Source organism: Hyperolius riggenbachi, chromosome 11, assembly GCF_040937935.1.
Source record: "Hyperolius riggenbachi isolate aHypRig1 chromosome 11, aHypRig1.pri, whole genome shotgun sequence".
NCBI classification, from domain to species: domain Eukaryota; kingdom Metazoa; phylum Chordata; class Amphibia; order Anura; family Hyperoliidae; genus Hyperolius; species Hyperolius riggenbachi.
Genome location: NC_090656.1, coordinates 41,701,071 through 41,728,963, shown reverse-complemented (window position 1 = coordinate 41,728,963; position 27,893 = coordinate 41,701,071). Strand labels below are relative to the sequence as shown.

Sequence of the window (27,893 nt, the reverse complement as noted above, 5' to 3'; positions counted from 1 at the left end):
ACGCGACATGCAAACACTGACCAACACACCTGCACTTACCCGACCGACACTTCCACTCCTCTAGTCTAAACCAACCCGCCATAAATCACACACACACTCATCTGATGGTTGGGAAACATTGTATTTACGTGCGTTTAAAAAAATACACAAATTCAACATTTTTTTTATGCATATAGCAGACTGTGCTTACTAGTTAACTTACAGATAATTTGTAGTGAAGGGGTGTGGCAGCTGCCATCTTTATTTCATTTTAAAGTGAAATAACTACAACCTATAGCAGTTGTTTATAACACATTTTATAATGATTGTATGTGATTGTGAATATTGTGATTTTATAAATATTAAGACCTATTGGCCAATATGCAATTAAATTTATCTCCTGAGTTTTCTACTCTGTGATATTTTCACAACTAATACATGAAGTGCCTTTTAAACCACCAGAAAGGAAGAAAATGCTCAAGATAATTTTGATAGTACTTTGTCACCCACTTTTTGGTACTTTTTTTCAATTGCAAAGTGCTGAAAAGTTATTTTAACCACTTCACAACTGAGGGGTTTTACCCCTGAAACACCAGCGCGATTTTTACCTTTCAGCGCTGCTGCCATTCTTTTTTTTCTGTAATATGATTAGTTATTGGGGACTGGGGTCCCCATAACCAATCATTGGACTGCAGAGCCGGGGTGTGTGTGCGCGCGCACGGGTCGCGGGGGCGCTGCACGTTTATTTTTCATTGTTATGAATGAAGCCGTCTTCATTCTTTTCGCAATCGGCGAGGCTAATTGGATTTAGGAACGCTTGTTCCTAAAGTCCAATTAGTCACCTGCTGTGTGGGCTGGCTGGAGTGTGTGCGAGAGTTCCCCGCCCACTCCCAGCAAGTAAACAAACAAGTGCACCTTTCTCCGTCCCTGGGGGTGAAGCGGTGCGCAGAGGGACGGAGAAATTTAGCACTGGGGGGGTTAAGAGACAATGAAAATGTCTCTCCTAGGAAAAAACTCAGGAGAAAAGGTGAATTGCATATGGGCCTCTATGTCTGAAGCCCTCCTCTACTAGAGAAAAGCAGATATCATAGGCTAGTAGTCATCAGGGAGTATGGGCAATGGGCAATGGCTTCAGCTAACAGTGCTATAAATGGTCAATGAAATGCTAATAATTCCAGTTTGCCTGGATATGTAAAGCAAATGTTATTCAGCTTGCAGTTGGGCCAATCAAATGCACTTACTACTGATTTGAATTGTCTCAATCCCAAGATGCGTAAAATTTGCATAACATCTGAATGCAATCTGGAAAAATTTGACCATTAACAGAGACATCAATCTGCTGCGCCATGTATGTCCATATGCCTTAAGAGGGAGTGGTTTTAGACTAATTAGGAATGAGCAGGCAGCTGCTGATTACAGAACGAGAGATAAAGATTTATGAACTGAAGCCTGTTTTTTTATTAATGTTTTACTCTGCAGCAAAACTTTTTTATTTTTTTTACAAAACTTTTATCCAGCATTATAGCATGGAAGAATCTATATCCAGAGATGACCTTGAGAAGAACAAAATGGCAAAATAATTAATAGTTTATCAGCGGTAACACAAAGCAAAGTGAAAGTAATGTCGAGATCCTGAGTGTTTTTTTAGTGCTTAATGAAACCACCTAACATAAAAGAATCAGGATGACTTGAGAAATGCAGAGGAGCGGCTAACGCCCAGCCCTTATAGGATTCATTCAGGTTTTCTTATATTTCCGGAATCTAAACTTGCTTTGACACCCAGTTATAAATGAAAGTAACTTTTTAAAGGCATATTTTTAACTCTATGCGGGTTTATCCATCTTCTGTACCTAGTTATACTGCTACAGGTTGACAAGAAACAAAATGCTTTTTTATAGAGAACGTGAGGCATTAAAAACTGAATCCCCTAGAGGCTTTCCATGCTGTCCTCCAGTTCTCTGCCGGGAGAGAGCCGGGATCCTTCATAACATTGGAGCCTCGCGCCTCTTCTAGCACAAGTGTGGCAGTGTTGCACATGCTTGAGCATGACTGCACCTGCGCAGTAGCACAGATGCACATGTGTATGTGTGGCCAGACTCGCACAGGCACAGTCCAGCCATGCTCCTACCTAAAGAGGAGCGCAGCCCCGATCTTATTACTGACTGGGGCCGTCTCTAGGGTGGGGCGAGAGGGGGCTAAATGTCTTGCACTCTGAATCGGGCAGAGCGGCAGGGAGGGGTGGTGGGGGACAGTGTTACAGCGGGCAGGGGATGCGCCCACCTTCCCCGCCAGACTGTGGGACCCCCGTCTAATAGACGCCACGCCAGTTCATCCCCGCAGCCCACAGCTCACCGCTCTAGCCTGCATAGTCTTCCGGCAGGCAGAGCAGGGCTATGGGAAGATGGCGCCTGAAGCCCTGCACTGGAGACTATTTGTGTCTCCAGTACAGGGCTTCGGGTGCCATCTTCCCGTAGCCCTGCTCTTTTGCTTCTCAATGCGGGACTTATGCAGGCTGGCTGCGCCCAGTAAGAGGAGTCTTTTGCAGGTGAGTAAATGCTTTTTTTTTTATAGGTAATCATTAGTTCTTGGTGAAACGCTGGCCACATTATGATTGTTTTATGGTGAAACGATGACCATATTACGATTATTTTATGGTGAAACGCTGGCAACATTACGATTGTTTTATGGTGAAATGCTGCCCACATTACAATTATTTTTTAGTGAAACATTGCCGTATCACGATTATTTTCTTGTGAAACGCTGCTGCATTACGATTATTTTCTGGTGCAAGACCTGTAAAGGGGGCACCAATGCCTGACTACCTACACTGGAAGCATCCATACCTGACTACCTATACTGGAGGCACCCATGCCTGGCTACCTACCTATACATGGGGCACCCATGCCTGGCTATACAGGGGGCACCCATGTCTAGCTAACTACACTAGAGGCATCCATACCGGACTACCTATATTGGAAGCACCCATGCCTGGCTACCTACCTATAAAGGGGACACCCATGCCTGACTACCTATACAGGGGGCACCCATGCCTGGCTAGCTATACAGGGGGTATCTATGCCTGGCTGCCTATACTGCGGGCACCTATGCTGGGGGGTGGGCTACATCTGGCCACCTGGCTTGCCTTTCCAATTTCTGTTTTTTTTTTGGGGGGGGGAGGAGGGGGTATTGAGCCCATCCAAAGATTTCTACGTCACCAGGGAGTTAAAAGGACCCTCTGGACCACCAGGGAATTCAAGTGTACCCACATAAAAGCATGTATACTTACCTGGGGCTTCCTCCAGCCCCATGGGCTTCCTTTGCTGTCCTCCCGGTACGCTCCTATTCTCCTCTGGCCAGCCCAGTCTCTCTCTCTAGTCGTCCCAAGGTGGGCTGTACTGCACATGTGAGTCACGGCCGCACGCACTCCCATCGCGCTCATAACTTCACCCATTTTTAAGACCACACCCTCTACATAATACAATTGTTAATTAACCTTTTCCATTAGCCCTTTCTCTCTTATTTTTACCATTAAAACACTTGTATTATTTTTTTCAGTTCAAGGCAAAAAAGTAAAACTGTAGCAAAAACCAACCTTTATTTAAAATCGATATCACCATAAATTGTGACTAGAACATAATTTAAGTCTTGTGATAAACGAAAGAACTAGCCCATTACATTTTCTGTTTTTTATGTACAGTCGAACTTTTTAGTTTAAAAGTATAATGGGTAAAAACTAAGAAATAATGTTTTTTTGTTGTTGTTTTTTTTACTTTTTTTTGCCTTAAAAAGCATAAAAAATAAAATCTCTGGAAAAAAACTTCCCAAGTAAACACAAGTTTGTTCTGTAAAAAAAACAATGTATATATCTCTTAGTAGTCTTAAGTAGTGGTAAAGTTATTGCTAATTGCATAGGGGCAAACTGCTCTGGTCCTTAACCCATTCGCGTTCCGTCGTTTTCACTTGAGAAATGTTCACCTCCCATTCATTAGCCTATAACTTTATCACTACTTATCACAATGAACTGATCTATATCTTGTTTTTTCCGCCACCAATTAGGCTTTCTTTGGGGGGTACACTTTGCTAAGAGCCACTTTACTGTTAATGCATTTTAACAGGAAGAATAAGAAAAAAACAGAAAAAATAATTATTTCTCAGTTTTCAACCATTATAGTTTTAAAATAATATATGCCTCCATAATTATAACTCACGTATTGTATTTGCCCATATGTCCCGGTTATTACACCATTAAAATTATGTCCCTATCACAATGTATGGCGACAATATTTTATTTCCTGTCAAATCCATGTCAGCATACTGTGGGTTAACCCCGCCCCTTCACCAATCAGGACTGGTAACTATAAAACTTCCACCCCAGCCATGGCTCCCTGCTTTTTTTCCTTGTCCACATCGACAGGACTGGTCGCAAATCCCAAAGTGCAAGCCTTATTTTTCATCTTACCTGGTTGTATCTTGCAACCACCGTGCAGGGTGCCTCCCCTCGCACGAAGATTCCCCTGTGAGCCTCTAAACGAGCGCGTGGTGGAATGTCCCCCCTTTCTGGCTGATCATTCTGGGGGCAGAGATATTCCAAGGCCGGCAAAGCAGCCTGTAGGTGGAGGCAGCATCTGCACAGTCAGCACTTCCGGGAGGCGGCTATGCGCTCCAAACACCGGAAATGATGCGGAAGGCAGTCGGAACAGGCCTGGACAGCATCCAAGAGCGCAGCTGCGGTGGGCGGTGCCAAGGCACGCAATCAGGATGCGACTTAAATGGACGGGCGGCGGTCGGCATAACGCTGCTGCACGCTGGGACTAGAGGAACGTCGATTCTCTCCCCGAGGAGGTAGGAAACATGGCTATAGATGTATGGAGGGAGGCATTAGGCAGTACATGCATTGCGCAGAGTAGCTTAGATCTGTATTTTTTATTCTGTCTTACAGCATCCTCTATCCCTATACCTGCGGTGAGCCAGGATAAGGTCATTATGTTGTTTTTTGAATATGCATTTTATTGCTATCTTAACCGTTTGTGCTGGTTGTGACTGTGCACCATTGCTTTTTCAGCCCTTTTGCTGAGGCAAGTGATGGATGCTGCTGCCCAAGTAATTGATCAGCCTTCTAATCATGGGTAAGATTTTTTTTTTTTAGCAGGTAGGTATGTAGGATAATAGAGGTGAAGAGTGCTGGAATGAAAATTAATACACATCTTTGTGTATTCTTTTTCAGCCCTCAAGATAAACAAACTGCTTCTACCTCCGCAAGTCAAAATTCATCATCAAGGTCTACCAGAACAGACAGTGCTAGCAAAAGTTCGCAGAGGCCAAATGAACGCCCCAGCAAAAAACAATGCTGGGCTTGTGGGGATAGAACTATGCCTGGGAAATTAGTTTGCATAAACTGCTTCTACTCATTTCCTATTGAAGATGATTCACAGCAACAGGATCTACCTTCCTTAATTAAGGAGATTGTACAACAATCTTTAGAGGAGCATGTGTCAGCCTCTACAAGTGGCACTCATCCAGTAGATACGGTATCATCCATAGAGGATGCAGAGTACGGGGACGATATAGCTATAGGCTTTGACTTTACCCTTATTGCACCTTTTATCAAGTCTATAAGAGAAGCTATCCAGTGGGAGGATTCTGACGAACCTCCGCAAAAAGCCAAAAAATATTATCCTCACCTTAAGAAAAAAGTGGTATCTTTCCCTATCATGGAGGAGGTAACAGAGGTAGTGAAGGAGGAGTGGTCAAAGATGGGGAAAAGACCAGCACTCGCAAACCGACTTTCCAAGTTATATCCTATGGAGGGAGAATTGCCATCACAGTTAGAATCGGGGCCTTTAATTGATGCATCTGTAATGCACCTTGCACGGCATGTCACACTCCCATTGGAGGATTCAGTTTCATTCCGTGATACTATGGACAGAAAAATAGATCTAGATTTGAAAAAATCATATACTAGCACAGGTGGGGCCTGTAAACCCGCTATTGCACTCACATCGCTAGCAAAAGCGTTAAAAGTTTGGATGGACAATCTTGAGGGGGCAATCCTGGCCGACGAAAATAAGCAGGCGTTATGTGCGGCGTTGGAGGAGTTTCGTTTGGCATCCGATTTCATAGGCGAAGCGGCGTTCGACGTCATCAGATGTGCATCCAGAGGTATGTTGTACGCGGTAACTGCGAAGCGGGCGATGTGGTTAAAACCGTGGTCGGCGGATCAGGGGTCCAAGTCGGCGTGGTGTAAAATTCCGTTCGATGGAAAAAATTTATTCGGAAGCAAGATGGATTCCGCAATTACTCGTGTCACAGGAGGTAAGTCAGGATTGCTCCCCCAAGATAGACGTCCAAAAAGGAAACAATCCAATGACAGAAGACCTTTTCAAACAAGACAAACTAGAGACTTCAGAGGCTCCAGAGGAACTCAAAATTTTCGTAGGCAATGGCAGGGGGCACAATCCTCGCTTTCAAAATATAATAAGCAAAGATCCACCCCTAACACACAGCCATCTAAGTCATTCTGAAATACGGCCCGCCCACTTGAGGATAGTAGGAGGGCGTCCCCAAAACTATGTTCAAGTTTGGGCGGAGTCAACACAGGATTCATGGGTACTAAACACCATTACAAAGGGACATTCATGGGAATTCAAAGATCAACCTCCAGCAGATTACTTTACAGAAACAAGAATTCCAAAAGCAACAGAAAAGTTACAGATATTGAACCAGTACATAGGAGAGCTCATTCACAAACAAGCAATTGTAGAAGTCCCAAAAGCAGAGATGTTCACAGGTTTTTATTCACCTCTTTTCTTTGTAATGAAAAAGTCTGGAGATCTTCGTCCAGTACTAGACCTGAGAAGGTTAAATGTCCATATTCGCCAGTGCAGATTCAAAATGGAGTCATTGCAGACGATAGTGCCCTCTATACAGGTGCAAGATTGGCTGATATCAGTCGATCTAGAAGACGCTTATCTGCATATACCTATCCGAGACACTTCCAGAAGTACCTAAGATTCACGGTAGGGGGCACTCATTACCAATTCCGGGTTTTACCCTTCGGGATATGTACAGCACCGAGGACATTTACAAAAATCTTAGTAGTAATTATAGCTCTCCTGAGACAGCAGAACCTGAAAGTACATCATTATCTCGACGACGTCTTACTAATAGCATCCACAAGACACGAATTATTGAGACACAAAGTAACGCTTTTGAACACACTGGAGAGATATGGATGGTTGATAAATCTAAAGAAGAGCCACCTACAGTCCACACAGACGCTCATTTATCTAGGTGCCCAGATCAATACATCAGAAAACACAATAAGCCTCCCATCAGAGAAGATACAGACCATAATTCGGAGAGTGGAAGAGGTGTTGAGACATCAGACGTTGCCTGCCAGACACTGTCTGAAAATTTTAGGTACACTGACGGCGTCAATTCCGATGGTGAGATGGGCCAAATGGAACATAAGAATATTTCAAAAAAACTTTCTAGAGCAATGGGATGGAGAACGGATGAGCCAATCGATCCAATTGCTCCATGTAATGAAGATGGAACTCAGATGGTGGTTAGATCTCAAGAATCTACAGAATTGCCACAGACTTCAAGTGAGCAAGCCATTGTACATCACAACAGATGCGAGCATGTGGGGCTGGGGTGCCCATATGGGCAGCAGATTCATCCAGGATGTTTGGAGAACACCGACAGGACGGGTCCCGGCAAATGTATTAGAGATCAGGGCAGCATACAGAGCTTTACTACACTTCAGGGAGATCATCACAGGAGAATCAGTGGTGCTGAGAATGGACAATGCTACAGCAGTAGCTTATGTGAACAATTAAGGTGGAACACGCAGCCGTTCACTTCTCAGGGAAATAACGCCGATAATGGAACTGGCGCAACAGAGCTTAATGTCATTACAAGCGATACATATACCGGGACTGCAGAATACACTAGCGGATACTCTCAGTCGCAGATGGTTAGACAACAACGAGTGGGAGTTGAAACAGGAAATCTTCAACCAAATTTGTCACAGATGGGGTCAGCCTCAAGTGGATTTGATGGCAACCCCGAACAACGCAAAATGCCCACACTTCCTATCGAGGTACAAGTTCCCACAAGCACAAGCCTGGGATGCATTAACGGCACAGTGGAATTACAAACTTGCATATGTGTTCCCTCCAGTTCCTTTGATTTACCGACTCTTGAGAAGAATCAGAATAGAGAAAGTCACGGTTATTGCCATCTTACCCTTTTGGCCGAGGAGGCCATGGTTTACGATGCTCAGGGACCTGACGCTGGGGGAACCATGGAGACTACCGTGTCCACCAGATCTGCTGACTCAGGGGAAGATACTGCATCCAGACCCCAGCATATTAGCTTTAACGGCCTGGAGACTGAGAGGCAAAAGTTGACAATGCTAGGATGTTCAGAAGCAGTAACAAATACAATGTTAAAATCAAGAGCAGTGTCCACGAACAAAACTTATCACAAAGTTTGGGAAAGATATACTCAGTTCATGAGGGACAGGAATAAAAACTACAAATCTCCATCCATACCGGACATACTGGAGTTCTTGCAGAAGGGTGTGGAAATGGGCTTAGCGCTACGTACCATCAAAGGGCAGATATCGGCTATATCAGCTCTAATCGGCCAAAAATTGGCAACACATCCCTTAATAACTCAGTTCGTTGCCGCAGTAAACAAGATTAAACCTCCTAATCGCAACTTGTACCCGCAATGGGACTTACCAATAGTCTTGCAGGGATTGTCTAGGCCACCCTTTGAACCTCTAGAAGTATGTACTTTAACCAACCTAACGATAAAGATCGTCTTTTTGATCGCAATAGCCTCAGCAAGACGTGTTTCGGAAATCCATGCGTTATCCTGCCTACCTACATACTTGCAGTTTTTTTTTCAGACAGGGTTACATTGAAACCTCATCAGGAGTTTATGCCCAAGGTGGCGACACCCTTCCATCTGGCACAGGAATGGAGTCTTCCAACTTTTGTTGATTCCCAATCCAGCACACCTACTGCATGGAACATTCCGCAGATACTGCAGAAGTATGTGGAGGAAACAAAATCGATACGCACTACGGACAGGCTCTTTGTTATTCCCACAGGATATCGTAGAGGCAAAGGAGCCACAACAAGAACGATTGCAAGCTGGCTGGTTAGAGTGATCAAAATGGCATATAATATTATGGACACTATTCCACCGACACCAATTACAGCCCATTCTACAAGATCAATTTCAGCATCCTGGGCAGCGCACGCAGGAGTCTCGGCGGACACCATATGTAGAGCGGCAAATTGGTCGTCTACCAGCACATTTATTACCCATTACCGGGTAAACCCAGCAGCATCAACTACAGTGGAGTTTGGTAAAAAAATCCTCGCTTCAGCAGTCATAAAGGACATGTGAATATAAAATAATGTTGACATAGCATATATGCAGATGCACACTAGAGGAATAGAAGATATAGATATAGAAATATACAAGTATATATATATATATATATATATATATATATATATACATATGTGAGAATAATTGTGTATGTATACCTTATAATGCTTTATGTCGAATTAAAGACTAATATTATTTCAGCAGCATACTTTGGTCCCACCCATCTTTTGTACATATAGATAAATCCCACAGTATGCTGACATGGATTTGACAGGAAAACGGAAAATTGAATACTTACCTAACGGTAATTTTCCTTTCCTGTCGAATGCCATGTCAGCATACGGGATACCCACCCAGCTTCAGTCTTCTTAGAGGACATAGTAACAAAAGCAGGGAGCCATGGCTGGGGTGGAAGTTTTTTAGTTACCAGTCCTGATTGGTGAAGGGGCGGGGTTAACCCACAGTATGCTGACATGGCATTCGACAGGAAAGGAAAATTACCGTTAGGTAAGTATTCAATTTTCCGTTTTGGAAATAAAGGTGCATTTTTTCCGTTTTGCATCTATCACTATTTACAAGTTTAAAATAAAAAAAATATAGAAATATTTCATCTTTACATTGATATTTAACCACTTTACCCCCAGCGGTACGAATTTCTCCGCCCCTTTTTTCCCCCCTAAAAAAACAGGGACGGAGAAATCCGTACCTTCCACGCTACCGCCGCTGTCCGCGCTCCCGCCGCTCGTGCGCGCGCACCCGCCGCTCGTGCACGCCGCCGCCCGCTCGCCCGGAGATCAATGAACGGGAAAATCCATTCCCGTTCGTTGATCTAGCCCCCGCAATGATCTGCTGCTTCTTTCGGAAACAGCGAGATCATTGTGAGTCTCCCAGCCTCCTACTGCTTCCTGTAAGCGTCCTTCCGGACGCTTACAGGTCGCATGTAAACAAACACTCTGTGGCCATCTTGTGGCCAAATAGTAAACTACACCCTAAAAGCATTTTACATATTTAAACATTACATTTACACAATAAATTAACTCATTACCTCCCACACTCCCCAATTTTTTTTTTTTTTTTGTAATTAAAAAAAAAAATACAATAAAAAAAAAACATAAATAGTTAGCTTAGGGACTGAACTTTTTAAATATTTATGTAAAGAGGGTATAACACTGTTACTTTATAAACTGCGGGCTTGTAATTAGGGATGGATGCAAAACTGAAAAAAATGCACCTTTATTTCCAAATAAAATATTGTCGCCAAACATTGTGATAGGGACATAATTTAAATGGTTTTATAACCGGGACAAATGGGTTAATACATTTCATGGGTTTTAATTACAGTAGCATGCTTTATTTAAAAACTATAATGGCCGAAAACTGAAAAATAATAATTTTTTCCCACATTTTTTCCTATTTCCCCATTAAAACACATTTAGAATAAAATAATTCTTGGCATAATGTCCTACCTAAAGAAAGCCTAAGGGGTGGCGAAAAAAACAAGATATAGTTCATTTCATTGAGATAAGTAATAATAAAGTTATAGACGAATGAATGGAAGGAGCGCTGAAAGGTGAAAATTGCTCTGGTGGTCAGGGGGTAAAACCCCTCAGTGGTGAAGTGGTTAAAAAATTTAGACCCTTAGGTAAATATTTACATGTTTTTTTTTATTGTAATGTTTTTTTTTTTTATATTAAAAGATTTTATTTGGGTATTTTTGGGAGGGTGGGATGTAAACTATAGTTTTATAATGTAATTGTGTGTTGTTTTCATTTTTTTTTACTTTTAGTTGTAGTTTTACTTTTTGGCCACAAGATGGCGGCCATGAGTTTGTTTACATGACGTCACTCTAAGCGTAACACACGCTTAGAGTGACGCAGTGGGGAGGCAATGGCCAGAAAAAGCACAGCTTCCGAGAGAAGCTGTCGCTTTTTCAGCGGGGGAGAGGGATCAGTGATCGGGCACCATAGCCCGATGCATTGATTCCGTGGCTACCGAATCCGCGGCTGGGAGTGCGCGTGCACGCGCACGATCGGCCGTGGGAGCGTGCGGTAGCGCGCATGGTTTCTGGACGTAGTTTCTACGTCCAGAAACCAAAATAGGTTAAAGAAAACCTGAACTGAAAATTAGAAGTCAAAATAAGCATACACAAGTCATACTTACCTTCCATGTAGTCTACTCCTCAGTGTCTTTTTCCTGTACCGCGTCCTGTTTGTTCAGTGATCAAGTGAATTTTCCGTCCTCCATTTTGAAAATGGCCATTACCCCATAACAGCTTTCTGGTCAGCACACAGTTAAACTGTAACATCGCCCACTTGCAGGGCCGGCCTTAGGTTTCACAGCGCCCTGAGCGAAACCTGATTTTTGTGCCCCCCCTTTATCTTCTTTGTGTGCGCGCACACACACACACAGGCCCATATGCAATTCACCTTTTCTCCTGGGATATCTCCTAGGACAGTGGTTCCCAACCTTTTTGACGTTGTGACACATCACGCCAAATGCTCAGATCTCCATGACGCATCACATATGTCTAACAGAAAAATACTATTAATAACCATGAATGGATGGAAAGAGTCCATTATCCCGAATACACTTAAAAATGAAGACTAGAACCTTTCAGAAATATTAATAAAAACAATCAGTAGGACAGTTAGTGGCACCCCCCCTCACCCCATTTAGAATGATAGCACAGCACTGACTATTTGCACCAGGCATTATAGCTGCAGTGCGCCCCCTCCAAAATGCTCTCCGACTCAGTATAGATAGGTAACCAGGTATAGGTGCCCCCAGTAAAGTCTCATGTCTCAGTCTCATGTGTAGGTGCCCTCAACATAGGTTGACAAGCATAGGTGCCCCCTTGTATAGGAAGTCAGTTGAAGGTCTCCATAGCGCCACCACAAGTAGCCAGGTGTAGGTGCCTCCAGTATAGGTAGCCAGGTGTAGGTGCCTCCAGTATAGAAAGCCAGGTGTTGGTGCCTTCAGTAAAGGTAGCCAGCTATAGGTGCCCCCAGTATAGGAAATCAGGGGTAGGTGCCCTCAGTATAGGCAACCAGCTATAGGTGCCCCCTTGGAAGACGGCGCTCTGAGCGACCGCTCCAGTCGCTCAGGTCAAAGGCCGGCTATGCCCACTTGAGCCATAGGGAAACATGGACATTACCTGGTACATCAGTTTTCCTCTCAGCTATAACTGACAGCAACTGATATTTTACTGACATCAACTGATATATTTCAGATCTGACAAAATATTGTCAGAACTGGAAGGGATCATTGTCAGAAGAAAATGGTGATCTTCTGAGAGGAACTGATGGCAAGGTAACTATGTAATGTTCATTTGAAGTTACCTCATGTGTTTATTTTAAATATTTTTACTCAGTACAGGTTCTCTTTAAAGAGGAACTGCCGTGAAAATCTTAAAATTTAAAACACATACAAATAAGAAGTACATTTCTTCCAGAGTAAAATGAGCCATACATTACTTTCCTCCTATTGTTGCTGTCACTTACAGTAGGTAGTAGAAATCTTACATTACCCGGTTTTGGGTTAGTCCATCTCTTCATGGGGGATTCTCAGCATGGTTTTTATTATTTATAAAGACATTCCCTGAAAAATATTTATACAAAGATGCTGGCCAGCCTCCCTACTTGCTGCACACTTTTTTGGCATTTGGACGGAGCAACTGCCATTCACTAAGTGCTTTTAAAAATAAAGAAAACCCTGAGAACCCCCCCATGAGAAGATGGGCTTGTCCAAAATCTGTCAGTAATGTCAGATTTCTACTACTTACTGTAAGTGACAGCAACATAGGAGAAAGGTAATTTATGGCTCATTTTACTCTGGAAGAAACATATTTCTTATTTGCATATGTTTACATGTATTTTAAATTTTAAGATTTTCGCGACAAAGGTCCTTTAAGGAGGTTTTATATGTCGGTACTGAAGTGGTTAATAAAGCTTTACCTAACTGTTCTGAAGGGTGAGTAGCCACTTTATAAAAACTTTATACTGTTTATGTACAATCTGGGTCTTTACAAGTCAAAATATTGCCTTGAAATAATATAGCTTGGTGCATACTGTATTTACTCAATGTACCCTTTTCCCACCTGGAATCAGTAACTGATTGTCAAGCTCTCTTTAATGAGCTATATTACTGTATTCATGTTGAGTAAATTCACTGAACTAGCACTACCAGTATATATTATATACAATAGAAGTATGTTCTCTTTTTAATGTGGATGTGTTTCATTATTTCAGTATTTTATTTTATTTTTTAATTTCAAACTCACTAAAAAAAATACTTCATTTTGATCATTAGTGGATTTTTTGTCTAGTAACAGCATCTTGTTAAAGCTTTTATTTCTTAAACTGTAAATACTGCGTCGGGTAGTTCTGGTACTTTCCCACTGTCTGAAAACAACACAGTACTTTGGATTTGCAATGATCTGCTCATTGCAAGAGACAAGGGTCAATGTTCCATCCTGATTTTGCTCGACCTCTCAGCGGCTTTTGACACAGTCGATCATGAAATCTTACTCAACAGGCTACAAGAGTACTGTGGCATAGATGGCATTGTTCTCCGGTGGTTCAACTCCTTCCTGGCTGGCAGAACACAAAGGGTAGCCTTAGGGCCCTTCCTCTCCAACCCTGTACCACTAAAATACGGTGTACCTCAGGGCGCAATATTATCCCCTTTACTGTTCACCATATACATGCTGCCACTTGGAGAAATCATACAAAAACATGGCCTGACATATCATTGCTATGCTGATGACACCCAGCTATATTTGTCATTCAAACCTGATGTCACAGACCCTACTCCACAAATAAACGCATGCTTAGCTGAGCTTCAGGAGTGGATGAATAATAATTGGCTAAAACTTAATGCTGACAAAACTGAGGTTCTTGTTATCGAGGGCCAGGGCTCAACAGCAAAGCAGCTCCAGTCTCAACCAACACCGCTAAGGATAGGGAGCTCAGACCTGAACAACTCAGACTGTGTGCGCAGCCTGGGAGTACTGATTGATGGGAAATTAAGCTTCAGGAATCAAATCTCAGCTGTTGTGAAACATTCCTTCTTTCACCTAAGGAATATTGCAAGGATTAAACACCTAATTCCTTCAAAGGATCTTCCAACCCTAGTTCATGCCTTCGTCACATCAAGGTTAGACTACTGCAACGTCCTCTACACAGGCCTGCATAAGAAAGACTTACGCCGCCTGCAATTAGTACAGAATACCGCCGCAAGGCTGTTAACGAGCCAACCCCGCCATTGCCACATAACACCAACCCTGAGCTCACTCCACTGGCTACCGATAAAATGGAGAATTCTGTTTAAGATTGGCTTACTGACATTCAAATCCTTGCACAATCTGGGCCCTGGATACCTGAAGGACTTGTTGCAACTACATCACACCCCCCACAATCTTAGATCAAAAGGACGTAACACCTTGGTCACCCCCAGAGTCCACCTCAAAACCTTTGGAGACAGAGCCTTTTGTCATGCTGCCCCTACACTTTGGAACTCCCTGCCACACCCAATCAGGACAGCCCCATCCCTGGAAGCATTTAAGTCTAAACTGAAAACCTACCTTTTCAGTCTGGCATTCATGAACATCTGACTATCTCCTCTGTAACACAACCCAGCCTGAAACCCTGTATTAATCTGAGACACAGCTATGCGCTTTGAGCCCTATGGGAGAAAAGCGCTTTACAAATGTTATTGTATTATTATTGTATTGTACTTTAGCTATAACCATAAAGGGTAGTGTACATAAAGTGCACCTAAACTGAAACTGCTTAAAGGATTGCTTACCCGAGGCAAAGCTACCTAAGGTAAGCGCAGAGGTTCATCCTGGATCCATGCATTGTCCATTCCTCTCCTGAGTCTCCTTGTTCCCCCCAGTCCCTGTAATCACTCCTTAAAAATGTGTATTTTGGTTAAAGAGTACCAAATAAAAGTTAGATGCAGTCTTATCAGGCTCTGCCTTAACCACTTCAGGTTTCGGGGTTTTTACCCTTTAAGGTTCCTGACAATTTTGGCATATCACTATTGATACAGCAATATCTTTGTATTACCTAAGACATCAAAGTGATACATATATTGGTTTTTTTAGGCCAAACTAGGCTTTCTTTAGGTAATATTTTTTTCCAAGTATTTTTTTAAATTCACAGACACTTTATCGAGGAAAATTAAGTGTAAACGCTAAAGTTATGCATTTTTTTCATGTTTCCCCCCTAATTTTTACATGACAGGTGGCACAATTGTAAAACACCTCAAAATACATTACTTGGCTTGTCCTAGTTAAAACAATACCATAAATGTCATATTTCATCACTAGTTTGGCATGTAGTGTACCATTATTTCTAGCCTGTGCGTCTGTATCGATTGCATGTAATCGCTAGGGTGCACAGTTTGTGGACCCCAATGTTGTATAGATACATTGCTAGGCAACAACATTTTGATGCATCTATATGGCGTTGGGTCCCTGAGCTGTCGCCCTAGTAATTGCATCCGATCTAACTGCACTTGGTGTCCATCCTGGCCTACGCCTGTGGATCACGGACTTTCTCACCAACAGGACACAAGTTGTCAAGCTGGGCGATATCCACTCAAAAGTAATGACAACAAACACTGGGGCACCACAGGGCTGTATCCTGTCACCACTGTTGTTCTCTCTATACACGAACAACTGCAGATCTGTGGCAGACTCCATTATGGTCATCAAGTTCGCTGATGACACCACCATTGTCGGCCTGGTCACCAAGGATAATGTCCAGGAGTACTGTCAGCAGGTGGAGAGAATCTGCCAGTGGTGTAGGGAGAACGGTCTAGTGCTAAACACTGCATAAACTGTGGAGCTGATCATAGATTTCAGGAAGTATGCTTCCACCCCTCCTCCCATTTTCATCGAAGGCATGGAGGTTGCAAGAGTACCATGCGCTTGTCTTCTGGGCAATACCATCTCCAGTGACCGCAGCTGGAGTGCCATCATCACTGTTACCCAGCGGAAAGCCCAGCAGAGACTTTTCTTCCTACGCCAAATTTGGCATGGCCCAGGAGATTCTTACAAACTTCTACTCAGCCACCATTGAATCGATTCTCTGCTCTTCAATCTTGGTCTGGCATGCTGGCGCCACAGACAGCGACAAGTACAAACTACTAAGGGTCATCAAGTCGGCAGAGAGGATCATTGGGAGAACCCTGCCCCCACTTGCCCACCTATACAACACAGGGCTGCTATCTAGGGCACTGAGGATTGCAAATGACCTTTCCCACCCAGGCAACAGCTACTTCAATCTGCTCCCATTGGGCAGGAGGCTTCGGGCCATCTCAACAAAGACCGCGAGACACAAGAACTCATTTTTCCCCTCGGCTGTCAGGCTCCTAAACTCCCTCCAAATACTCCCATCTGCACTCCCACCTCCCTCAGCGAGCCACAGTCTGAGCTGTGACTCTGCCATTCACTTTGTCCACGACCCAGGACTGACTAACTTGTAAGACTGGTCCTTTAGCTATCTTGTGTGCATACAGGAACCACAAGATGATCTGTTATGTCACGTCATGTTCGATCCATGTAAACGGTTATTGTTGTCCCTCTGCTTGATGTCTTTTGCATGCATGTGAACCTATTACATATGTCTTCCTCTTGAGCTATGTATTGTGCCAAATCCAATTCCGGGCATAACCCTGTTATGCTTGGCAAAATAAACGATTCTGATTCTGATCCGATCGCTATGGGTGGCAGCCATTACAGGTGTTCAAGAATATTAAGGACAAAACTAATTAATGGCTTACTGTCCCTTTGAATTAAAATATAATTTTTTTCTCCTATTTTTACGTGACTGATTAGTTATAGCACATGCATGCGCGGGGGCGGCCTTTAGTGCTAGACTTGAGTCTCACGTCCCGTGAACCTTTAGAGTAGCGAGTAGCTAGTTTGAACACGAGACTCACGTCCAGGAACCAGAAGTGGTTAATGTTGCAGGACCAATGGCATCTTAAAGTTACTTACCTGCTCGCCTGTATTCCATTACAAATGTGATGCTCTGCCACCCCTCCTTAGCAATGCAGTCACAGCCATTTTTCTGGTCTTCCAAAGCTCTTTAGCTAACCTGTGTTGCCAATACCGTGGCAGCATAGGTGGGGGTGGGCAGAGTTTCTGTAGAGTTTTGAAAGGGAGGGGGCGCAATCACCTGTATAATGAAATACAGCCGTGCAGGTGAGTATTAACCCTGAGAAAAAAAGCGCTTTTTTTCCTGTTGGACTCAAAGCACTTGCGAGGCAGCAACTAGAGCACATTCAGCATACAGCAGCAGTGTAAGGGAATCTCACCCAAGAATGCCTTACTGAATAGGTGCTGGCTTACTAAACAGTGTTCTCCATTTTCAAAGTGGAAAGTGCTATTTGGCAGTCTAAAATGTGGCGATCACAAGTATGTAAATATGACTTCTGCCACTTATTGCCCACAATTATTTTCAAAACACTTAGTTTCACAATGGGGGTTGCATTGTGTTGCTTAATAACATACACATAATGCAATGTAAAGCAGTCAAGAACAACATTTGCATTGCAATGCAATTATATCTGTGTCGGTCTGGGGTGCCCCTTTAGCAAGGGGACTTTTCCTCGCCCTGTGGAAAAGGTGAGACGGCGAGCCCTTATGGTGTAGTATCGTTAGGAAAATTTGGAGGAACAGAATTGTCAATAATATATACTCACAAAGGTGGGTTGCAGTCCTGCAACCACCGTATCGGCGTGCAGAAAAAGACCGTTTCCGCTCGGTAGCCCGGACCCTCTGGATCTGGGTGGTCGCTCTCCTCCTATGGTCCTGTACCCTGGTCGGCTGTGTCGCCCAGTGGTAGGGATGGCACCTCAGAGAGGTGTTGGATACACAAGTAAAAGCTCGTCGGTGGAGGCGCCCAAATGTATACAATGGTAGTAAAATTGGTAACGGAGGTCTCTTACCTCCAGAAGAAGACTCTCATAGGTGGAACAAGGGAGTCTTTATTAAAAAATGATTGTACTGTAGACAACGCGTTTCACGGGACACAGCCCACTTCCTCAGGTCGATAAAACAGATAACCTTATTTCCAGCCGTGCAGAGCGAGGGCGCATATATATGTTTTTTGTTTTTTTTTTCATCTATGCGCCCTCACTCTCCACCGACGTGCTTTTACTTGTATTGCCATGCAATGAACACGAAGAAGAAATTCCACATATATGCTATTCTCTTGTGTATCTTATTGCTTATTACCTGCAGTGTGTTGTCTGTCACCCCTATATTATTGCCTGTAACCTTATTTACTGTCCACTGCTCCGTAATATGTAGGTGCTTTATAAATACAATCTATATATATAATAGACTAAGTGCCTCAACCTTCAAACAAGAAGAAGAAGTACTTTGCATGAGAACATTTATGCATGCTCAAACACCAAGTTTAAGGCCTCTTTTCCACGGACTGTTGAGCTGTGTGCTCAGCAAGCAGTTACCAGGCAGCAGTGAGCAGATACCAGGCAGCAACAAGCAGTTACCAGGCAGCAGCAAGCAGTTATCAGTCAGCAGTGAGCAGTTACCAGGCAGCAGCAAGCAGTTACCAGGCAGCAGTGAGCAGATACCAGGCAGCAACAAGCAGTTACCAGGCAGCAGCAAGCAGTTACCAGGCAGCAGTGAGCAGTTACCAGGCAGCAGCAAGCAGTTACCAGGCAGCAGCAAGCAGTTACCAGGCAGCAGTGAGCAGATACCAGGCAGCAACAAGCAGTTACCAGGCAGCAGTGAGCAGATACCAGGCAGCAGCAAGCAGTTATCAGTCAGCAGTGAGCAGTTACCAGGCAGCAGCAAGCAGTTACCAGGCAGCAGTGAGCAGTTACCAGGCAGCAGCAAGCAGTTACCAGGCAGCAGCAAGCAGTTACCAGGCAGCAGCAAGCAGTTACCAGGCAGCAGCAAGCAGTTACCAGGCAGCAGTGAGCAGATACCAGGCAGCAACAAGCAGTTACCAGGCAGCAGCAAGCAGTTACCAGGCAGCAGTGAGCAGATACCAGGCAGCAACAAGCAGTTACCAGGCAGCAACAAGCAGTTACCAGGCAGCAGCAAGCAGTTACCAGGCATCAGTGAGCAGATACCAGGCAGCAGCAAGCAGTTACCAGGCAGCAGCAAGCAGTTATCAGGCAGCAGCAAGCAGTTACCAGGCAACAGCAAGCAGTTACCAGGCAGCAGCAAGCAGTTACCAGGCAGCAGCAAGCAGTTACCAGGCAGCAGCAAGCAGTTACCAGGCAGCAGCAAGCAGTTACCAGGCAGCAGTGAGCAGTTACCAGGCAGCAGTGAGCAGTTGTGAGAGTTTGAGAGCCATTTCACTGCCGATTCACAGTCCATGGAAAAGAGGCCTTACCCTAGCAAGTCTGACATTGCAAATCCGGCCTAATTGGCTATTCATGAGGCAATGCTCATGCAAATGCATGCACAAACCAATACCACAAAGCAGTCACCCTGCTACATGCTACATTAGCACTATCCGGCTTTGTGCACACCAGAGCGGTTCGGCAGCGTTTTGCGATCCACTTGCGGCTGCGGATACTCTTGGGTAATGTATTTCAATGGGCTGGTGCACACCAGAGCGGGAGGCGTTTTGCTGAAACACATACTCCCGAGGTGAGGCATTTTTTGGATTGCAGAGGCGTTCCTGCCTCCAATGTAAAGTATAGGAAAAGCGCAAACCGCTCTGAAAAACGGCAGTTCAGAGCGGTTTTGCAGGCGTTTTTGTTACAGAAGCTGTTCAGTAACAGCTTTACTGTAACAATATATGAAATCTACTACACCAAAAACGCTTTACAAAACCGCAAAATGCTAGGTGAAATGCTACAGAAAAATAAGAAAAAGCGTTTCAAAATCTGCTAGCATTTTGCGGATCTGCTAGCAGTTTTTGGTGTGCTCCAGGCCTCCAGGAGCGCCACGGGGAGGATTCCCAATGCCCCCTTTTTATACAACTGGGGGGACCGCAGGGTCCCAGGCTCTCTCACTGCCTGGAAACCACAGCGGCACCCCGGAGGGGGAGGCTGGGTGGCGTGGAAGACACCCCCCCCCCCCCCAAGTGTGGCCAGCGCCGGGGAGAGCCGTCTGCACCCACCTCCCAATATTAAAAACAGGCACTTTCCTTAACGTCCATTGCGTTCTGCTACATGCGCATTAATTTGGAGGCACCACATGAGAAAGGAGAGAAGCATGGGTCACCCCGAGCTTTAGAGCTCAGGGCTGGCTCACATACAGCACTCCAGAGGGGGGGGGGGGAAGGACAGGCGCACTCACTCCACGGTTCACACCACCGGAGCAAGCCATCCACCACCTGCCTCCAAAGGATACAAACTGCACAAAATGCTTTCCATGAGAAAATTAATGCGCATGTAGCAGAACCCAATGGACGTTAAGGTAAGTGGCTGTTTTTAATATTAGGAGGTGGGTGCTGACGGCTCTCCCCAGCGCTGGCCACGCTTGTGGTGGTGGGGGGGGGGGGGGGGGGCGGCTGCGCCACCCAGCCTCCCACTCCGGGGTGCCGCTGTGGTTCCCAGGCAGCGAGAGAGCACTTTGCAGTATTGGTTTTTTGACCCTGCATAGTTTGGCATGCGAAAGCAAATGCATATTTGCATGAGCATTGCCTCATGAATAGCCAATTAGGCCGGATTTGCAAAGCCAGACTTGCTAGGGTTAAACTTCGTTTTCCAACAGGAATAGGAGGCGCCCGTGTGGTGTATTGGGTGTTCTCTTCATACAAAGAGACTCCACTCGATAAAAAGTTACGACGGTTTATTTTAGCACAATAGACAACGCGTTTCGCGGTCCAAGCCGCTTCCTCAGGTCAATTACAGGTGCTTTTTAAAAAAAAAAAAAAACAAATAAATGAAATCACAAGGAGTATATAAGACATGAATACGACATGAAAACGTCAATACAGACATATAATAAAAATATGTGACATATATAAGTTACAATAAAAATATGATATATATAAGTTATAGCCACGAACCATTAGGCTCTATGGGAAGCGGTCCTCAGTCGTGGCAGTTGTGCCATAAAAACACATATGATAATAGTAACAAGAAAATATTTCAAATAATTGGCATAAGATATTATAACAGGTGTGATGGATCTGGGTCAAAGAATTAAGGTGTATATGTGAATGGGGTCCATATCTATAATGGGATGGAGTGTAACTGATGTACTCCGTAGTACGGTGCACGGTGTCCGGTGTGTAGCAGATGTACTCCGTAGTAAGGGTATACTGCGAGGCGGAGGGGGGGGGGGGGGAGGTAGGGAGTGGACTGGTACTGTGGGCCGAGGCCTGGGAGGAGAGGAGAGTCTAAGTGCCAGTTGTAGGCTATCGGTTCCTAGTGTTGGGAGGGATCCAGTTATGGAGAGCCTATAAATTATGGGTATAAGGAACAGTTCCTCGTGTAGGTAGAGTCCAGCTAGAGCTGTCATACGAGTACCAGTAGGTGTGTGGGCCCCCAAGATTAAAAGGAACCTGATGTATCTGTGGTGGACCCGGAGGGGATATATGGTGAGTGTGGAGATCGCTAGAACCCAAGTTAAATTATCGTCTGGAAATACACCGTTGAGACCAATAATACCTTACCCCATAACCCATCTAGCACCCCCGATAAACTCCTCACCACGGAAACCACCGGGAGAAAATATGGAAAACCGAGAAAGAGGGGGAAAAGAGGAGGAAGAAAAGTTAAACAAAGAATGATGACTAACAAGGAAGAATCCGCTGATACTAAATCTATCTTTAATTTATCTTCTCACATATTGAACAAAGCCGAGAAAGCCGTCCTGGGCAGAGGCCTCTCCTTTTGCCCCACCAAACAAGCAAACTTATATGACCTGTTTATAGATTTGAACCAATTCACCCGTAAACTGACCTTAAAAAGATATTTCGACCCTAAAAAAATCTAAGGGTCAAAAACCGAAGGACTATAACACCAATGGAGAATTACCGATAATCCTAAACAATGACGATACACCGAACTTCGTCTACAACCCAGAAGAATTAAAAATGGAAAAATACATACACACTCAACTCAAAAACAAATCAAATTTTTATCCAACCATGTATAGAGGACCCCACATAGAGGGCTTCTATAATCAGGTCTTAGAAGACTTTAGAAAACTAGATGAAAAAAGCCCCATATCTAATTTGACTAGGCAAGAGCAACAAGCGATCAAAAACCTAAAGAACAACACCACAATTATCGTGAAACCAGCGGATAAGGGGGGAGGAATCGTAGTGATGAATAGAGTGGAATATATCACAGAAGCAGAGAGGATCCTAGAGGACAGTGAATACTACGGTATCCTAGAGCAAGACCCCACTGAGAACTACAAGAAGGAACTGAAAAAACTAGTGATGGATGCACTCGAAGAAGGAATTGTCAACAAATCAGAAAAAGACTTTATACTCATACAGGATCCAACAGTAGCTCATTTCTATCACTTACCAAAAATCCACAAATCTATTACCAACCCACCAGGCAGGCCAATTATAGCCGGCATTAACTCATTATCATCACATCTGTCAGAATTAATAGATCACCACCTACAACAAATGGTAAGAGAACTTCCCTCCTTCCTAAAAGATTCCACGCAACTATTAAGAGAACTGACAGAAACACCCTGGGCAACCGACTACAAGTGGCTAACCCTGGACGTGTCTGCACTTTACTCCAACATACACCATAAAATCGGCCTAAAAGCAGTATGGTATTTTCTGACGATGAACGAAAAAATCCCATGGAAACAAAAAATCTTCCTCATTGAAAGTATCAAGTTAATACTAACTCACAATTATTTCACATTCATGGACACTATATATATACAGAAACGGGGAACAGCTATGGGTTCAAGCATGGCTCCAAGCTATGCAAATTTGACAATGGGCCTCCTGGAACTCCTACTAATTGAGCAAGAAAACCCTTTCACACCCAATATCGTATACTACAGAAGATATATAGACGATCTGATCCTGATTTGGAAAGGCGACATAGCATCAATCAACAACTTTGTCAACTACCTGAATAATAACGATTGGGGAATCTCTTTCACCTCAAACTATGACGAGAAAAAGATCGCATATCTAGATGTAACTCTATTTACAGAAAACGATCAAATAAAATCCATGAACCACTTCAAAACTGTAGATTCGAATGCATACATTAATTATAAGAGCAATCACCATAAGCCGTGGAAAAATAATATTCCGTTTGGGCAATTCCTAAGGATCCGCAAGAACTGTACCGACCTAAAATCCTTTGATACACAGGCAAAAGTGCTCACAAACAAATTCAGGGAAAAAAACTTTCCGACAAAACTAATCACAGCTGCCAGGAAGAGAGTGAGGAATGCAGAGAGATCTTCACTCCTAGCAGAAAAGGAAAAACCGACAGATAATAAAAGGATCCAGAATCAAACCAACTTCATTACGAAGTTTGCCAACAATCACACATCTGTGAGAAAGATCCTAAACAAACATTGGCCCTTACTAAAAGACGATCCATACTTAAAGAAAGAAATAGATGAGCAACCTCACTGCATTTTCAGAAGGGCAAAAACCCTAAAAAATGAATTGGCCCCTAGCAAACTGAAAAACACCAAACGAAAAGAGTTCCCTAGAGAACAAGAGAATCCAGGAGTTCTGAAATGTAAACAAAAAAGGTGCCTATGCTGCCAGAGGATACACAACCATCAGAAGACTTTTGAGTCTACAGTTACAGGCGATACCTATAACATCACACATAGGATGGACTGCTCATCAGACTATATCATCTACCTACTCACATGCGAATGTGGCCTGCAATACATAGGGCGAACCACACAACAACTGAAAGAAAGATGGGGACAACATCGGCGAAACATCAATAAGGGGTTCACCAAACACGGATTATCAAGACACTGCAAGGAAACACACAATCAAGATCACAAAGGAATAAAAGTTTGCCCGATCGAGTACATACCCCCAGATATTCCAAACAGGAAAGAAAGACTCAGAGCACGAGAGATGTACTGGGTCTTCAAACTCAGGACACTGCATCCAGAGGGGCTAAATATCTGCCTCGAGCCCAATCTATAACATAATTCCCACAACGGGCTCTTCCTCCACCTCTCTATACCCTCCCCACAACCTATAACATAATTCCCACAACGGGCACCTCCTCCTCCTCCTTATACCCTCCCCCCCCCCCTACTCCCCCTTCCCCATCTTCCCCTCTCCTGCCTCTCTCTCCCCCGTCCCACCCCCACCTTCCCCCCTCCCCCTCCCTCTCCCCCCCCCCCCTCTTCAACCCCCCCCCCACCCCCCTTCCCGCTCCCCTTGCTGCAACACATTCCAAGCCCCCTTACTACATTCATACATACACCAATAAGTCTTTTCTCCTTTACCGCCAGATGGAAGAAAATTAAGAATAGGAGCTTCCAAGACCCAATAAGGTTTCCAACATGTGGAACACATGTAGTCGCAAGATTATAGTCTCTGTACTAATGGTTCATGATAATTCTATTTAAACTAAACAATCACGAGATGTAACATTAGCTCATAATACAGTTCCCTATCCGTCCATGAGAGGGCAGTAGTTTAGCAGATCCGACTGACCATGTAGCCTTTGGAACTTACTTGGAACAATACTTGTTACTCTATCCTTTGGACTATATATCTGTCCGCATATGTGTATCTGTTTATATATGTGTAGACTCGTCTATAAACTCCAAAAAATCTCCTATATATATGGAATATACATAATTGTAAAACAGCTGCTATCCTTGTTAAAACCTTCATATTATTGGTTATCTATGTTAAAGTTTTCATGCTATTTTTAATCAACTTCGCTCACCCCACATGTCCCTGGCTTACATTGTCTCTCAGTACGTGGAGCCATAATAATTAGCTATATATCCATGGGCATCCCAGACTGTTTAGGAGTAGCTATTCTCTTCCCTCTGGCATCCCATTGCTCCCCTCGTCACATCGCCAGGCCTGCCATAGACATACATGGCGACCTAGGATGTTACCGCATGCGTCCTGCCCCCAGCCCCGACGTAGAGCCCACACCCAGCAGAGTTGTCACATTGACGTAGAGCCGCCACTCTGCCAGGCCTGCCACAGTCCAACATGGCGACCCAGGAGCTCAGCGCATGCGCCCTGCCCCCAGTTCCCACACTGACTCTCATTCCCAGCAGCCCCGCATACTTGCGATGAAGGCGAGTTGTGACACGCACGGCGCTCCATCCCCTAGCCACACACCAATCGGCTTGAGGTATGGACCTAGACCCCGCCCCCCAACCTGTCCGATAGGTCCCCGCTCTACCCACGCCCCCCCGCGCGGCCTAATTCACTTCCGCAATACACATCATTTAAATCTCTCCCAGCAGAGCACTCGGCTTGGCGCTCTGGCTTTCCGGATCCCGATTCAAGGTAAGAGACCCTCTGTGTACACACACAGGGTCCCCACCTGGCCCCTACAACCTTCATCATTATTTCTGACACCACGATAATATCCCTGAGGTTCTTACACAGAGAACCCATTAGCAGACGATAATTTAACTTGGGTTCTAGCGATCTCCACACTCACCATATATCCCCTCCGGGTCCACCACAGATACATCAGGTTCCTTTTAATCTTGGGGGCCCACACACCTACTGGTACTCGTATGACAGCTCTAGCTGGACTCTACCTACACGAGGAACTGTTCCTTATACCCATAATTTATAGGCTCTCCATAACTGGATCCCTCCCAACACTAGGAACCGATAGCCTACAACTGGCACTTAGACTCTCCTCTCCTCCCAGGTCTCGGCCCACAGTACCAGTCCACTCCCTCACTACCTCCCCCCTCCGCCTCGCAGTATACCCTTACTACGGAGTACATCTGCTACACACCGGACACCGTGCACCGTACTACGGAGTACATCAGTTACACTCCATCCCATTATAGATATGGACCCCATTCACATATACACCTTAATTCTTTGACCCAGATCCATCACACCTGTTATAATATCTTATGCCAATTATTTGAAATATTTTCTTGTTACTATTATCATATGTGTTTTTATGGCACAACTGCCACGACTGAGGACCGCTTCCCATAGAGCCTAATGGTTCGTGGCTATAACTTATATATATCATATTTTTATTGTAACTTATATATGTCACATATTTTTATTATATGTCTGTATTGACGTTTTCATGTCGTATTCATGTCTTATATACTCCTTGTGATTTCATTTATTTGTTTTTTTTTTTTTTAAAAAAGCACCTGTAATTGACCTGAGGAAGCGGCTTGGACCGCGAAACGCGTTGTCTATTGTGCTAAAATAAACCGTCGTAACTTTTTATCGAGTGGAGTCTCTTTGTATGAAGAGAACACCCAATACACCACACGGGCGCCTCCTATTCCTGTTGGAAAACGATCCTGTATTACCCCACTTGTGGGGTTCTTCGTGACCTATGAGAAGCGAAGCTTTTTTCTAAGGAGCAGCGACCAGCGATCACAAAGACCGAGTGGGGACGGGACTCCCCCACACGCCCGTACAAGTGGTTGCCTTACAGCAACCTATACTTGTGAGTATATTTATTCTTTTATCCTAACTTCCTTACTTGAGGATAACACACCATAAGGGCTCCTGGTACCCTGCGGGTTTTTTCTTTTTCTCTTATCTACACTGACCAGATCTAGGGTTAAACTTGGTGTTTGAGCACGCATACATTTTCTCATGGAAAGCCTACTTCTTCTTGCTTCAAGGTTGAGGCACGTACTCTATTAGATAGATAGATGCGGCGTATGCTACGACGCGGGTTGGCTAGTAAATAATAATATGCTGTATTTATACGCAGTCGGGACAAGGTCGTCCAGCACCCAAGGCTGAGACACCAAAGTGTGCCCCTCCATCCCTCCCACCTCAGCCGTCACACACTAATTGCTATTAGACTAAGAGGCACCCCAGGGCCCCAACCCCCCCACCCCCCAGCACCTTAATCTCTAGTTATCTGGCTTAAAGTCACTGCCATGTATCTCCTTTTCCTATTTCTCTCTGCTTCAAACACAATAGGGGAATGATAACTGAGTGAGTTTTGCGCCCCCTCCAACACTGCGCCCTGAGGCTAGAGCCTCTCTCGCCTCTGCCCTGTTTATACACATGAGCAAGTACGTCAATGTGCACCTTTCCTGCTCGTCACTGTGTGCACTGCATGTTCTACGTTTTAACACAGATATCTGTTGCATCACGGCGCAACTGAAGAGCTGTGAACTGTTCGTAGGTTTTGAATGCCACCGTGTTACAGTGTGCAAAACAGTGTCCGTTACAACACAACACATTAGTATGAAAGTACCCTTGCATAAAAGTCGTGATCATTTTTGCAGAAGAAGTAACATCCAGATTTATGGCAAATCACACTACAATTAAGCTTTGGAAATAACTAAATTATTTCGGAATAAATGTATATGTTGCTGTCAATATTAAAAGTGG

General features: G+C 44.3%; 1 protein-coding gene across 3 annotated transcripts in view; it reads right to left on the bottom strand.

The window, feature by feature from the left end:
• Window positions 1-27,893, bottom strand: part of NLRC5 (NLR family CARD domain containing 5) — a 336,749-nt gene that overhangs the window by 189,946 nt on the left and 118,910 nt on the right. The gene's annotated exons all lie outside the window — the stretch shown is intronic.